Raw genomic sequence first — 12,283 nt, 5'->3', positions numbered from 1 at the left:
GGCGGGGAAGACGCAGTAAGATGGCAAGGAGTATGCGCCCCCCCGGTTATTACTAATATTAAAATCATCTGCAGCTGTGGGCTGGGGACCTGCTGAGGAGGGATGTGCGTGCTGCAGGCCTTGCTGGAGCTCTAGCAAAGCTCTGCCTGAGCAATACGTGCTGACCGCTGCTGCGGAGAGGACGGATGGAGAAATCTTCGGCAAACGTCCCAGGACAAAGGCGAGGATGGCTGAGCAATGGAGGTGAGAGGATACCGTCCAGAAGGGGGAAATGGTTAAGCTGGGAGGAAAGAAACAGCTTAGGGAAGGGATGATACACTAACCACATGGCTGGAGGAGGAGGTGCGAAGAACTTGATGGGAAACACAGGACTAAGCATGTGTGCGTGGGGAGAATGGGGGCAAGGAGTGGGTAAAGGGCCGTGAAACAGCGAGCGAGAGTGAGGTGACTGGGAGCAACCCGGGCAGGTGCCAGCTGTTCCGTGTGAGGTGCGAGGGCAGCGCTCGCCAGCCCTGTGAGAGGCTCGGCCCCGAGGGCTCCCGGCGGGTGGCTACGGGGCTCGCAAAGGCCTGGCCGAGCCCCGGCAGCTCAGCTGTGCCCGTCCCCTCCACTGAGCCTGGGTGAGAGTGTCCCCCGGCCCCGGGGCTCCCCACACGGGGCTTCCCTCCATCTCCCCCGGGCACAGCTGCTGTGGGAGCCGGGAGCTGCGGGGAAGCAGAGCACCCCGCGGGCCCGGGGCTAACGGGCCCGGGAGCCAACGAGCCCGACAGCCGAGAGCCGTCGCTGCAGCTCGGCTGCTGGGGGGGCTGTGTGTGTGTGTGTGTGGATGGCTTCACGCCTCGAAGGGCGATGCCCACCCCCGGCACGGCGGCGGGGAGGCGGGGGCTCCAGGCCGGGGCCGCGGGCGGGCCCGGTGGCTTCCGCCCGGCGCGGCGCATTCCTGCACCGTGAGTCAGGGCGACGGGGATGCGTCGTCCCGCCACCGCGGGCTCTGGCAGCTCCCCGGCGGGACTCCCGTCTCCGAACCGGGCTCGGTTCCCGTCTTCCATTTGCATGCCGCGGCTGTGAATGGCGTGCCCGGCCGGCCGGCCCCTGGCACGGGGGAGGAGTCTCCGCGCCCTCCACGGCCCGAGCTCGGCGCCGCCGGTCCCTTAAGCCGCACTGGGGGGTAGCCCGGCCCGAGCGGCGCTTCGCCGCGACGCTTCACCCGCCTTCACGGTGAGTGCGGACCGCGGGGGGTGCGCGGGATGCTCGGTGCGGGGGGGGGGAATCATAACACGACTAGGCAGCGCGGGGGGGGGGGGGGCGCGCACATGTGAGTTGCGGGCTCCGTCCCGCGGCCCGGTCGCCACCGCCGCGGCTCGGTAGCCCCCTGGTGGCGGTCCGGTCTTGAGGGGCAAACCCCCGCCGAGGGCCGTTCCCTGCCCGGGCTGAGGCGGCGCGACCGCGCCGCCTCAGCCCGGGCAGGGAGCGGCCCTCGGCGAGGAGAGCGGGAGCAAAAGGCCGGTGCCCTCACAAAATGGGCGCCCGCCTTCTTGAGGTGGTGAAGCGCGATGTGTGTGCGTGTGGCTTTCTCTCGAGGCCCTGTGGCTCGGGTGAGGGGGAAGCCCCCTGGCAGAAATAATTGGCGTTGGGATCTGCGGTTCTTTGGACGTGGGGGAGCTTTCGGGTGAGGGGGCGCCGTTCACGGTTTGTTTCAGCTGAGCCAAGTCCACGCCGGAGGTGAAAAGGCCCCTCCATCTCCTGCCACAACATTCCCACCCTCCCCTGATGCTGGCACGACATGGGGGGGCCCCAGCCAAACCGGTGGAAAACAACATCCCTTTTTACACGTGAAGGCTCGTTTTCCTCCGAATCGAATCCCCGAACTGACTTTTCACCCTGTGCACCGCTGGCATGAAGCAGGAGATGACAGCGTGAACCTTAAAGCGAAGCTTTTGCAGGATCACACCTCGGTGCCGAGTCCTTTCGGGCTCCTCAGAGACCAGCCTGCCCTTCCGTGGGTCGTAGCACCAAAGTGCCCGTTGTGCATATTCCGACTTGTGCTTTTCTCCCGTGTAACTCAGGAGAGGTGAGCAGCAGCACAAGTGAGTTTTGGCCGGTGCTTGTCCTTGTGCACGACTCGGTTCTGGCTGCTGGTTCTCCTGCAGGTTGGCAGGGTGCGCAGGGATGTCTCCAAGCTGGGGCTGGGAGCAAGTAGGAAGTTGTTTCTTTTCTTCCTGTTTTTGTCCCTATGGCTGCTAATTTCCTCTGGGAAGAAAGCTGTGCATTCTGCAGTAAAGGAAAAAATAGTCACACGTAATGGGAAGGGATAAGGTGGCAAAGCCGCAGGCGGTGCTGCGTGAAGCATGGGGCAAGGAAGGAGCGCAGGGTGTTAGCTGCAGTAATGCTGATAGAGGAGCGAAGACAAGTAGCTGCCTTTGTGCTGTGGCCGCAGGGGTAAAAAGGGCCCAAGCTGGGGAGCAGACCCCTGGAAGCAGAACCAGCCTTTCCCTCGGGCGTGGATAGATGTTGCTCTCCAGCTCTTCCCTCTCGGTGGTGCAGGGTTTGCAAGAGGAGGTGATAACTCATGTTAGATCAGTTGATGTAGTTGGAAGAAACAGGTGAACTTTCAGATACTTCCTGCTATCAGGTTTTGATGGTTAAAAGGACTCTACAAAATGCCTTGAATGCCTGAAAGCTTGTCTGCTTTTTTTTTTTTTTTTTTTTTTTTTAAACCCTCTCTTGCTCTAATAACACCTATCATCCCTCCCTCCTACAGCATCCCTCTTGTGTCCTCAGATCCTGGGGGCTACCGCTCGGCAGCCCAGGTCTGCACTGTCTGTGTGGGTTGGTGGGGAGCCTGTGCCATTCCTGAGCTGGGACCCTGCCAGCCTACCAAGAGGTGCTGTGGGTTTGGAACAGGGGAGCGAGCTTCGTTATGGTCTCTGTGCTCATGGGTCCTGACCCCCCTGGAAGGCAGTGGCTCTCACGTGTGCTCGTGGGTCAGCAGTGTGCCTGCTTCCGTGCGTTCCCATGAAAGGAGGTTAACGCTGTGCAGCGTAAAGGCAACTCCCACAAAACTAGTTCTGCTCTGGGACTTCCCATGACAGGCTTTTTTTTTTTTTTTTTTTTTTAAGCAATACACTTGCAAGAGATCTGCCTACAGACTGGCTTTTCAGGTTCTGGGGAAAGCCAAGGGCTGGCCTCAGTCTCAGGAATGTCTTGCTCTGCGCTGGGTAGGCTTCAGCCAGGGTGACGGGCTTTGAATGCAGAGAGCGCTGCTTGCCTGCAGAGCAGAGCAGGCACCTCTTCTCCAGCAAGCTCGTCCTGCCTGTGACTTGGTGCTGGGAGCGCGTGGCCCTGACGTGTCACCTCAGTCAGGAGTTAGGTCCCTCGGAGAGGGCCAGCGCCTCGTCACTGGGCTTGGCAGATGCCTCGTTTCACTTTCCGTGGCAGGGACTGCAACGAGGCTGCAGCCGAGCGAGGTTGGGAGGCAGGAATGAGAATTCTTTTTGGGGTCATCAGTCCTGTTCTTCTGGAATCTGGCCCCAGAGAGTAGCCAGCAGGTCTCAGCATGTTCCCCTGAAAGAGGCAGGGTCTGCTGAGTGTGTCATGATAGGACAGTTTATTCTGGGCATGGAGCCCACATGTTCAGATATAATTAGTAAAGATTTGATTTCATTCAGTGGGTCGGATCTCTCTGCAGTGCAAACAGAGCCTGGTTAGTGCTGAAGGCCTGAGATGGGCAACATGACCAGGAGTCCTGGATTGTTTTCCTCTTCCATTCATGCATCCAGCACCTTTTAGGTTGGCAGAGCACCCCGTGTGCTGCTGGTGGTGCTGCCTACTGGGTGGGACTGGCTGTGAGCTGCAGATCCTGCTGGTTTTCTACCTTTATCTCTAGAGCTTTTATCCAGAAGAACAGTCTTTGATAAGATTCTTCCCTTGTGGTTATTACCTTTCTTCCTTTGTTATCTCTGGAGTCTTTGGCATGCCATGGGGACCATGCACCCTTCTCGGAGGTTCCAGCATTAATTGCGACCCAACATGACATTTCTATTAATTGCTGTTCCTGCAGCCACCTGCGTTGCCAGTACATTTCCCATTTCAGTAGAAATACTTACAGCTGGAGGATGGGTTCCTTCCTTAACACTTTCCCTGAGCTCAGATGTGGATTAGTTTCCTTTCAGCTGAAGAGGTTCTGGGCTCCAAGTCAAACTTTATCATCGTCTAGTTGGAACGAAATGGACGTGAGAGGTGCAGCTTTCGCCCTGCTGGGGTGAGGTTGCCTGCCTGCTGCTGGGTATGTGTATGTACCTCTTGTAGTTTTAAGTAGCCCGCAGAATGTATGTGCTGCCTGCCTGCTCAGGGAGCTGTGTTGCATCCTCTCTGCTGAGAGTGTGACAGTGTCTCAACGTGTGCTGTGGGTGCTGCAACCAGAATTTAGTGGGACTTGCGTCTGGGCCATGGGTAGTCCCCGTGCTGCTGAAAAGTAGAGTGAAGATGGTTTCTTTTTTCACAGGAAGGGAAGCTCTGGTGTTCAGGGTCATACAGGTTAGTGGTTTCCCCAGTGGTGGGCCTTTGTTTAGGTTTGTGGTTGGTTGTTTAGTTTTTTGTTTTTTTTTTTTTTTTTGTCTTATTGGTTTATTTTTTGGCCTTGTTCAGAACTAGTAGACAAACCAGTTGAATTGAATGGACATCAGGACCTGTGTCCTCACTCCACTGGTGTCCAGTGACTCCCTCTGAGGTCAGCACCCACCATGCAAGTCATAGAAAAATATTTGGAAGGGACAGTCCTAGCCCTGCAGCTATTAGTCCCAAGAGATTAGGGAGGCAAGATTTAACCTTGAGAGGAAATGGATCTATTAGACAGCATTTCCCGTGGTCATGCTGGCAGCTCTGATTCTGTGTCCTTGAAAAACCCCAAACTGATATGGTGTGTGATGTGTGCTCTTGCCATCCAGGCCTGCATGGACGGAGCCATAGAGGCCCTCACTCCAACACTGTGTGGGGCAGGCTAGGCTTATGCCAACCTCTCTGTTTTCACAGGCAGGCTTGACTGTGCCCTTGGGAAGGTATAGGGGCAGCCCTGAGAGGGTGAGGTTTCCACAGGGAGCTGTGGCAATTGTGTCTGTGCCAAGGTTGCCTTACTGTTGTGTCCTCGTGAGTTGAACTTCAGGGGTTTCCGACTGTTTGCTCCATTTTTTTGGTCCTGCTCATCTAGCTGCTGTCCAGGACTGGTTGAAGCCCGCTTAAGTTCCCATCTCTCATGTTTCAGTCCATGCGGCTGTAGGAATGAGGAAGTGGGGGGTTTTCATGTGTGTTAGGATGATGCCACAACGAGCAAATTAGTAGCTGAGTTTTTGAACAAATCATCCAAACTATGGTCAGATCCTTTTGAATAACAGTGGCTGTTTGCTACTTGGTGAAGGCAGAGAGTTTATTCTTCTGTTAACCTTAACTGTTAAAATGTCCCAAAGCTACAGAGCCCAGGTTTCATCGGTTGTGTGCTCAGTTTGCTGCAGAGACAGCAAATGTCAGATTGAGATAAGGCTTGTTATTTCCTTTTGGGTGCACTCTTCAACTGTGCAGATAAACCATTTGTTTCAAATATAACTAAAGCTACTTTTTGCATGCCATAGAAATGTTAAAGCTATCGCGATATAGACCTGAGCAGCAGATGTATTCTCAAATTCTGGGGCCTTTAGCCACAAACAGACCTTGCCTTAGTAATCAAAGTATCTCTAAAACACAGTGATTATTAAAGGAAATGTAATTTCTTAAAGGAAATGTAATTTCTTCTCAGTGAACTAAGAAGTATCATTGCAAAATACTTCCCTGGCATAGTACAGCCTTCCCAGGGGTAGAAGAGATACTGAGACATGCCTGATCTTGCCTTTTCTGGAAAGCCTACCTTGCCGCCTCCTCCCCTTCCTGTTTCCACTTTGCTGAGAGACATCCCCTGGCTTTGCTGGTCAGCAGCAAGCCCTGCTTTGAAGGTTTTTTTTTTTCCTTTAAAAAGGAACAATCCGTATGAGGTCATCCTGAAGCTGTGCAGGACGCTGCTTTTACTGTTCTACAGGTCTGGCACTTACGTGGCTTTGACTCCGTGAAAGTTCTAACAGTTTGAATTTTAAAATCTTGAGGGCTCAGAGGGCTGGATTGACGAATGCCTCTTCTGTATTTCAGGAGTTACTGCCCTGTACCAATCAGCACATGGGAGGTACGTTTGTCGCTTGAATTCACAGCCCAGTGCTTTAAAGTGAACTGTAGAACACAGCAGGCTGAGTAGTTATGCCAAAAAGTGTGAGCGTACCTTCCTCTTCTCTGACTGCTCTGGGATTGTAATTTCAGGGAGAACAGTGAGAGAGAATGTGCCGTTCACTCAGACTGAAGAATTACAGTTCACTTAGATTTTTAAAATTTTCTGCTAAAACAAAGTTAGAATTAAGATTATTTCTGTTTGCATTATAAATGGGTTGGTACGTTGAGCACACGTGAACGTGCACGTGTGTACACACACCTGCAGCCCCAGACAAACCTTCCTGCACGTGCTTTCCAATCAGACAAGGCAGGAGGTGGTGCGTGGCTGGCTGTCGAGCACTGGCAAGAGTAGAAGTTAGAGCAGCAGAGTGGCGGGCTGTGTCCCCCTGGCTAGATGAGCTAATGCTGAGGGGAGAGCAGCTTCAGCTGAACCAGCTCTGCTCCCAGTCCTTGGCTATTTAATTGTTCTTTTGCAGAGTCCGTTGGGCCGCATTGCTGTGGGCATTGCTGGTGGATGCAGGCTTGTTCTCCCCGTTGTTTCTAGGTGAACAGAACTACGATCGTGTTGGAGAAAGCAGGTGTGTGAGGATGCTCTGAATTTCAAAGGAACATGCAAAGAAAGCTGGCCTGAATGGCTCAGATGCTGTGGCTTCCATCCTTCCTGAATCTAAATTCTCTCTTCTGGTGGCTCCAGCGTTTGTTATTGTTATTTCCTCTAGGATTTTTTTAGATTGCTATTCAGCTGGTTTTATGTAACTTTCCATAGGAAATGTTGTCATTTGCGGCAGTTTTGATTTCATTTGCCAATGAGGCGTTTTTATTTAGCACAACAAACAGTGATTTTTAGCTGCTTTTAGTACTGAGAGTCTTTGCCATAGAGGTTGAGTGGCTTTTGGTCTAACATAATTTTTGGTTTAGGGTATTGTGATCTTTTTAGGGGAGGTTGCTAATTTTGGCAGTTGCTTTTCCATCAATTGTTTATTGATGTCAGATTTTCTATATGAACAATGTTGTAATCACTAAGAGGCATTACTTTACCAAGAAAATTGCTCTTGAGGTGGGTGCATGGGCAGCAGCTATTCCAAAAGCAACCAGAGCCAGTATTTATTGCTGTCTTGAGAGTCATACCAGTGCTGTGTTCCTAGCTTCTCTTCCATCCCGGACCCTTATGGTACTCCTGATGAATATGACAGCGGGTAGAAAAAACTTACAAATGCAGAGTTTGAATGAAAAATTATACCTTTGTTAAAATACAAGTGGTAGGATTTTGTTGGGTTTGTCTTTTGTTTTCTAATGTGTGGTTGCGGCTGTGCTGACAAAAGCATTTTTGTGATGCTTACCTTGCTGTATAACTGAGGCAGTGACTGTGTCCATGGTACTTGTGGATCAGCCAGTACTTTACAGTACATCTGTTTTACTAGGAATCAAAATAATCCCGAAACGGGGTCTTCTGGAGCCCCATGGAATTGTTGCAGTGAGTTAAATATGTACTAAAATAGTTTCTGTGATCACTCTTTCCTGCTTCTTTGTTAACGAGGGGCTGAAGAACGTGTGGACCCAGGCAGAGTACTGACACAACTGTGCTTTGAGGCTGCTGGGGACCCAGAGCGAAGGGCTCTGCTGCCTCAGGACGGGCACTGCCAGCCCTACAGGCACCCGTTGGATAGGGTGCATGAAGAAGACTTGCGTAGGTGATCCTTCCGCTGGATACGCTTCCAGTGCTGGCAGTCAGTTGTTTGTAATTGGAATTGTTAATATTTGAGTTGTTAATGTGATTATGCTTGTTATCCATTCTGGCGACGTTCACTGTGGCACTGGACCAGCGGTAGTGTCCTGGCTGCCTGCATAGACATGCTGAGATGCACCAGCCGGCTGGTAGCAGATCTCTAGGTGGAAACCAGCTCCTTCTGAGGACCAGCAGTGCTGGCTCTGCCGGCTTCCCTAGGGAATGGGAGTGCTGGTCACTGCTGGCTTCTCGCCCCCTGTGCTGGGCATACTGTCACTGGAGCTGTTAGCAGATATCATCCCCAGTCCGTGCCCAGACGTAGCCTATAAGTGGCGTGCTGTGACCAGAGTATTGGGATGTGGCTGTGGGAAATGGGGCTATTGCATGTGGTGGCAGGTCAGTGTTCTCTGCTCAAAGCTGCAGGGTGTGTTCACGGACAAACACCAACAGGATGAAGACGCCAAATTACTCCAGAAGGTTTTCCACTGCTCCCCCCTCTTTCTTGGTTATGTTTCATGCTCAGACTGTTCCCCTTGTCTAGGTAGGTTGTAGATGGCTCTGTGTTGGGTTTACTCCAGAAGGTGGAGTTGGATGCTGAGTGCTCATCGCCTGGGCCCCGCGGGGGCTCTGGGGCGCAGGTGTGCTGGCCCTGTGAACCTGCTTCTGCCATCTGGGCCACACGTGCTTAGGAGATGGAAAAGGCAGGCCCTCTGACAGAGCCCAGTCTGCTCCACTGGGCCCCCTTCCGCCCAGTTGCTTGGTGGGTGCCACAGGCTATAGGTGGGCAGGGAAGTCTCATCCCTTGGGAACCCTCCTGTGGAAGCTGCCCATGTGTGAGGCTTGGCCGTCAGCTCTAGAGAAGTCTGTGGGTGTTTTCCCGTCTAGTGACCTCACCAAAGATTCACTCTCCTGCTGGTGATATGGTAGTATTTTATTCCTGCTGCACTCAACACCTGCACTGAGGGCACTTCTCAGAAGATTATTTAAGCCTCAAGAGATGCAGAACCCACCGCCTCCCTTGTGATAATTGTTAGCTTCCCACAGTGCTACAAGTGTGAGGTTTTTGGCTGTGTTTTCATGATGGCTTTAAACTGCGCTGCCTTGAGAAGCAGTCCAGTTGTCTGGCTCCAGCTGCTCTTTTTGTTCCCGCTCCTTCCCCTTTCCTTCTGCTGGCACAAGTGTTTGTGGAGCCATGTGGTGACTTGGATCAGGGAAGGAGCTTGGGCTGGAACAAACCGTTTTCTTTGCTGAGCTAATGTGGGCCGGTTCCCAGTGTGGATCACCCAACAGCTGCGGGGATGCTCATGCCAGCACGAGGAGGAGGGCAACACAGAGGGCTGGGGGCACTGCTGCTTCTGTTGGCTTTCTTCTTTTTCAAGTGGCCGTAACATCTTTATGACTTGAATTTTGAGAATTGGCTTCTGTATTCTTGTTACTATTGTGCCTTTTGTCTCCTGCAGCAAAGGTACCTTGCAGATCAGAGTCTGTTGCCTCTGTGAGTGTTTGCAGGTTGCAGTTTGAGGTCATCTTTGAACCTGCATTTGGAGAAGTTCAACTACAGATCCAGGGATTAACAGGCCTCAGAAGAGTTTTTTGAGCTCCCTGGTTTTCCTCTCTTCTGTATGAGAGCAGCAGACCTGGATACCCTTCAGGTCCCATGTGAAGCTGCTTTGAAAGCTTTTAATGCTGGTGTTCCAGTAGGAGCTCATTTATGGTTGATTTCCATCATGACCCACATCTTTCTGAAAATCAAGAAAATCAATTCCTCAAAGGGACATCAAGCCTGGTTTCCTGGTCATGGGATTGGCTCACATATATTCAGGCTTCACTGGCAGATGTTTTTATTACCTGTATTTAAAACCCTCTGGCTCTGTGTATAGCTGAACCTCCTGCAAGTTTGGTGGGTCCCAGTTGAAGCTTTGCACTCTACCACTATCATTCCTCAAGGTTTTGCATGAAATCCAAACCTTGGGTTTTTTCTAATGTAGCTTCCCGTTTCCTGCTGAGGGCTCTGCCTGGTCTCTTCCAAGCCAGGAAGTTTCCACTGGAATTTCTCAGCTAATTAAATGAAGTGGTTCAGGATGAGATCCCTCGGCACTGCCTTGGTTGCTTGGGTAGCCACAGAAGTTAAAGAGTTTCCCCATAACATTTCCCCCCACCTTGAAGGGTTCCTGCTGGCACAGTTCTGTGGTGGCACTTGCATGCTGCTTTTTCTGTGATCTACTTGCATGCTGGTTTTATGGCTGCCTGCTCGAGCGTGTAGTTCCTGTTCTAGCTCTTTCTAGAACACTGGTTGAAAAGAAAATTCTCAAGAGGAAGATGGTGTGCCTTTTAATTCACTCTCTACAAGGCGAAGGCCTCTTCCACTGGAGCCTGCGCAAAGGCTTTTGCTACGCCAGCTCCATTTCTTCCATGTTCTACTTCAACATAAAGTCTAAAAGACAGTTTGGGTAGGGACAGGCCTTGCCAGTGTGCCCAGTCCTCCTGTCTGGTCCCTCTCCAGAGGAGAGTGCAGGGGCTCAGTGTGCTGCCTGTGTGTTGGTGGGGGCAAATGCAGTTCCCCGAGCACCGATCTGCTAGGCTGGGGTTGGAGGAGCGCTGTTTTACACAGGCTGGCAACAAAGCCTTGGGCTGTAGTTTGATGTTTCAGCTAAGCTGCTATCATGCTGAGCTATCACGGAATCGGCTGGTCCTACCCTTCCTCTCTCAGGTTGCACAGTTTATCTGAAATTGTCTGAGCCTCTTCAGGATGCCAGACCAACAGGAAATAATTTACTAGGGTTAGTTTTGTGCTGGTAAAACACCTTGAAGTGGCTCACTGGAGTAAGGTGGGACTGCTCTTTGGGCAGCAGCTAGCTGTCAGATTGGTTTGCTTGCAAGCAGAAGGCAGGGCCTTGGGGAAGTGTTGCCTCTCTGGTGTGGTGCAGGCTGTTGTAGGCAGCATCAGTCTCCGTCAGAGCTCAAGTAGAGCTTGTGCTTGGCAGAGGGCAGTGAGAGGGGCAGTGGGTAGTGTGTGGGAATGGTGGTCCTGCCAGCTCCCTGCTGTGCAGGGCTGAAGGGGCAGTGTCTCTGCCTAGCTCGCTGCCAGGCTTGTGCTGGTTGCTCTGGGTTGCTCAGACCCCCGGTTCTGCTTGGCAGCCTGTGGGTCTGCAAAGCCCCATGGCATCGCCGCCGAGCTCGGCAGCAAGCGTCGGGAAAGCAGGAGAGCCCAGCACAGGGCTGCTGCCAGGGCAGTCCTGATGGCCTCGTGTCATTTCCAAGGTAGTTTCTTAGGGTGGGACATGGTGGTGTTCTCAGCTGAAGCCTGAGTGTTGCCGTGTTTCTCCAAGAGTGCAGGGTCACAGGCCTGTTCCACCTTCCCCGTCCCTGCCTGCCCTCAGCCCCCATCTGGCTTGTTTTAAAGGTCTGGCTCGTGCTTGGTATTTGAGATATTATTTGTAACTTGTTGGGTCTGATCCATGCTAGATGGTGTTATTGGCAGCCACAAGACTGAAACCCCACTGCTCCTCTTCTCCTTGGACTTCCTGCCTTTTCCCTGCTGTGCCAGCAGAAATCCTTGTGGAGAAAGAAGCCCAGCCAGCAGCCCGCTGTCTCCCCGGGCTCACTCGCTCTGGAGAACACATTTAACATCCCGGTTTCTGTGGTGTCTCCACCTGGATACCTGTCAGTGTGCCTCAGCCAGAGCAGCTGCATGGGCAGACCCTTCAGGTGCTTGTCTGGGACTCTGCAGAGCAGGTACTGCAGATGCAGGGGTTTGAAAAATGGGGGAAGACAGCTGGAGGCTGACCATGGGATGTGGTGGCTGGCTTGCAGAGGAATAGCCCTGACGTCTGTTACCTCCTGGGGGGCTCCGTAACAACAGGCACACGCTGTGCTGGAGAGAAGCACTGTTGGTGGAGAAAGCAGATGATCTGTGTTTGTGTGGTAGGATTGAATGAAGTTGGGTTTTGGTGTGTTTGGAATGTTTTTTGGGAAAAAAAACACAAAAAACCAGCCTTATTTTAAATGGGAATGCTGGTAAAATAGAAATTTTGGAAGGAAAAATCAACATGGGAATAGCTGCAGTTGTCTGTTTAAATGGAAGGATGGTCTGTCTTTGAAATGACTGTGCAAATTTCAGTGGTTGAGGTGCCTGTCAGTTTTAGGAGCGTGCTCAGGCTTCTGCACAAGGCTTCTCCTTCTCTGTTTGGGTCGGTGGATTTCACTAAGCAGCTTTTCTTGGTCATGTGCCGACTTTGGAATTTAATGTGCTCTCCCCCTCTCAACCTGACCCACACCACAGTGGATTTGGCTTTCGTTCAGTTACTGTGA

The 12,283-nt window shown here is 52.3% G+C and overlaps 1 protein-coding gene across 2 annotated transcripts in view; it reads left to right on the top strand.

The window, feature by feature from the left end:
• Positions 1–1,031: 1,031 nt before the first annotated feature.
• RHBDF1 (rhomboid 5 homolog 1) overlaps positions 1,032–12,283 on the top strand; it is a 38,230-nt gene continuing 26,978 nt past the window's right edge. For both annotated transcript variants that reach the window (XM_074919413.1, XM_074919412.1), the window contains exon 1: positions 1,032–1,218. The gene's annotated coding sequence lies outside the window, so the exon portion shown is untranslated. The remainder of the gene's footprint in view (positions 1,219–12,283) is intronic.

Source organism: Athene noctua, chromosome 15 (genome assembly GCF_965140245.1).
Source record: "Athene noctua chromosome 15, bAthNoc1.hap1.1, whole genome shotgun sequence".
NCBI lineage: Eukaryota > Metazoa > Chordata > Aves > Strigiformes > Strigidae > Athene > Athene noctua.
This window is presented reverse-complemented; position numbering and strand designations above follow the sequence as displayed.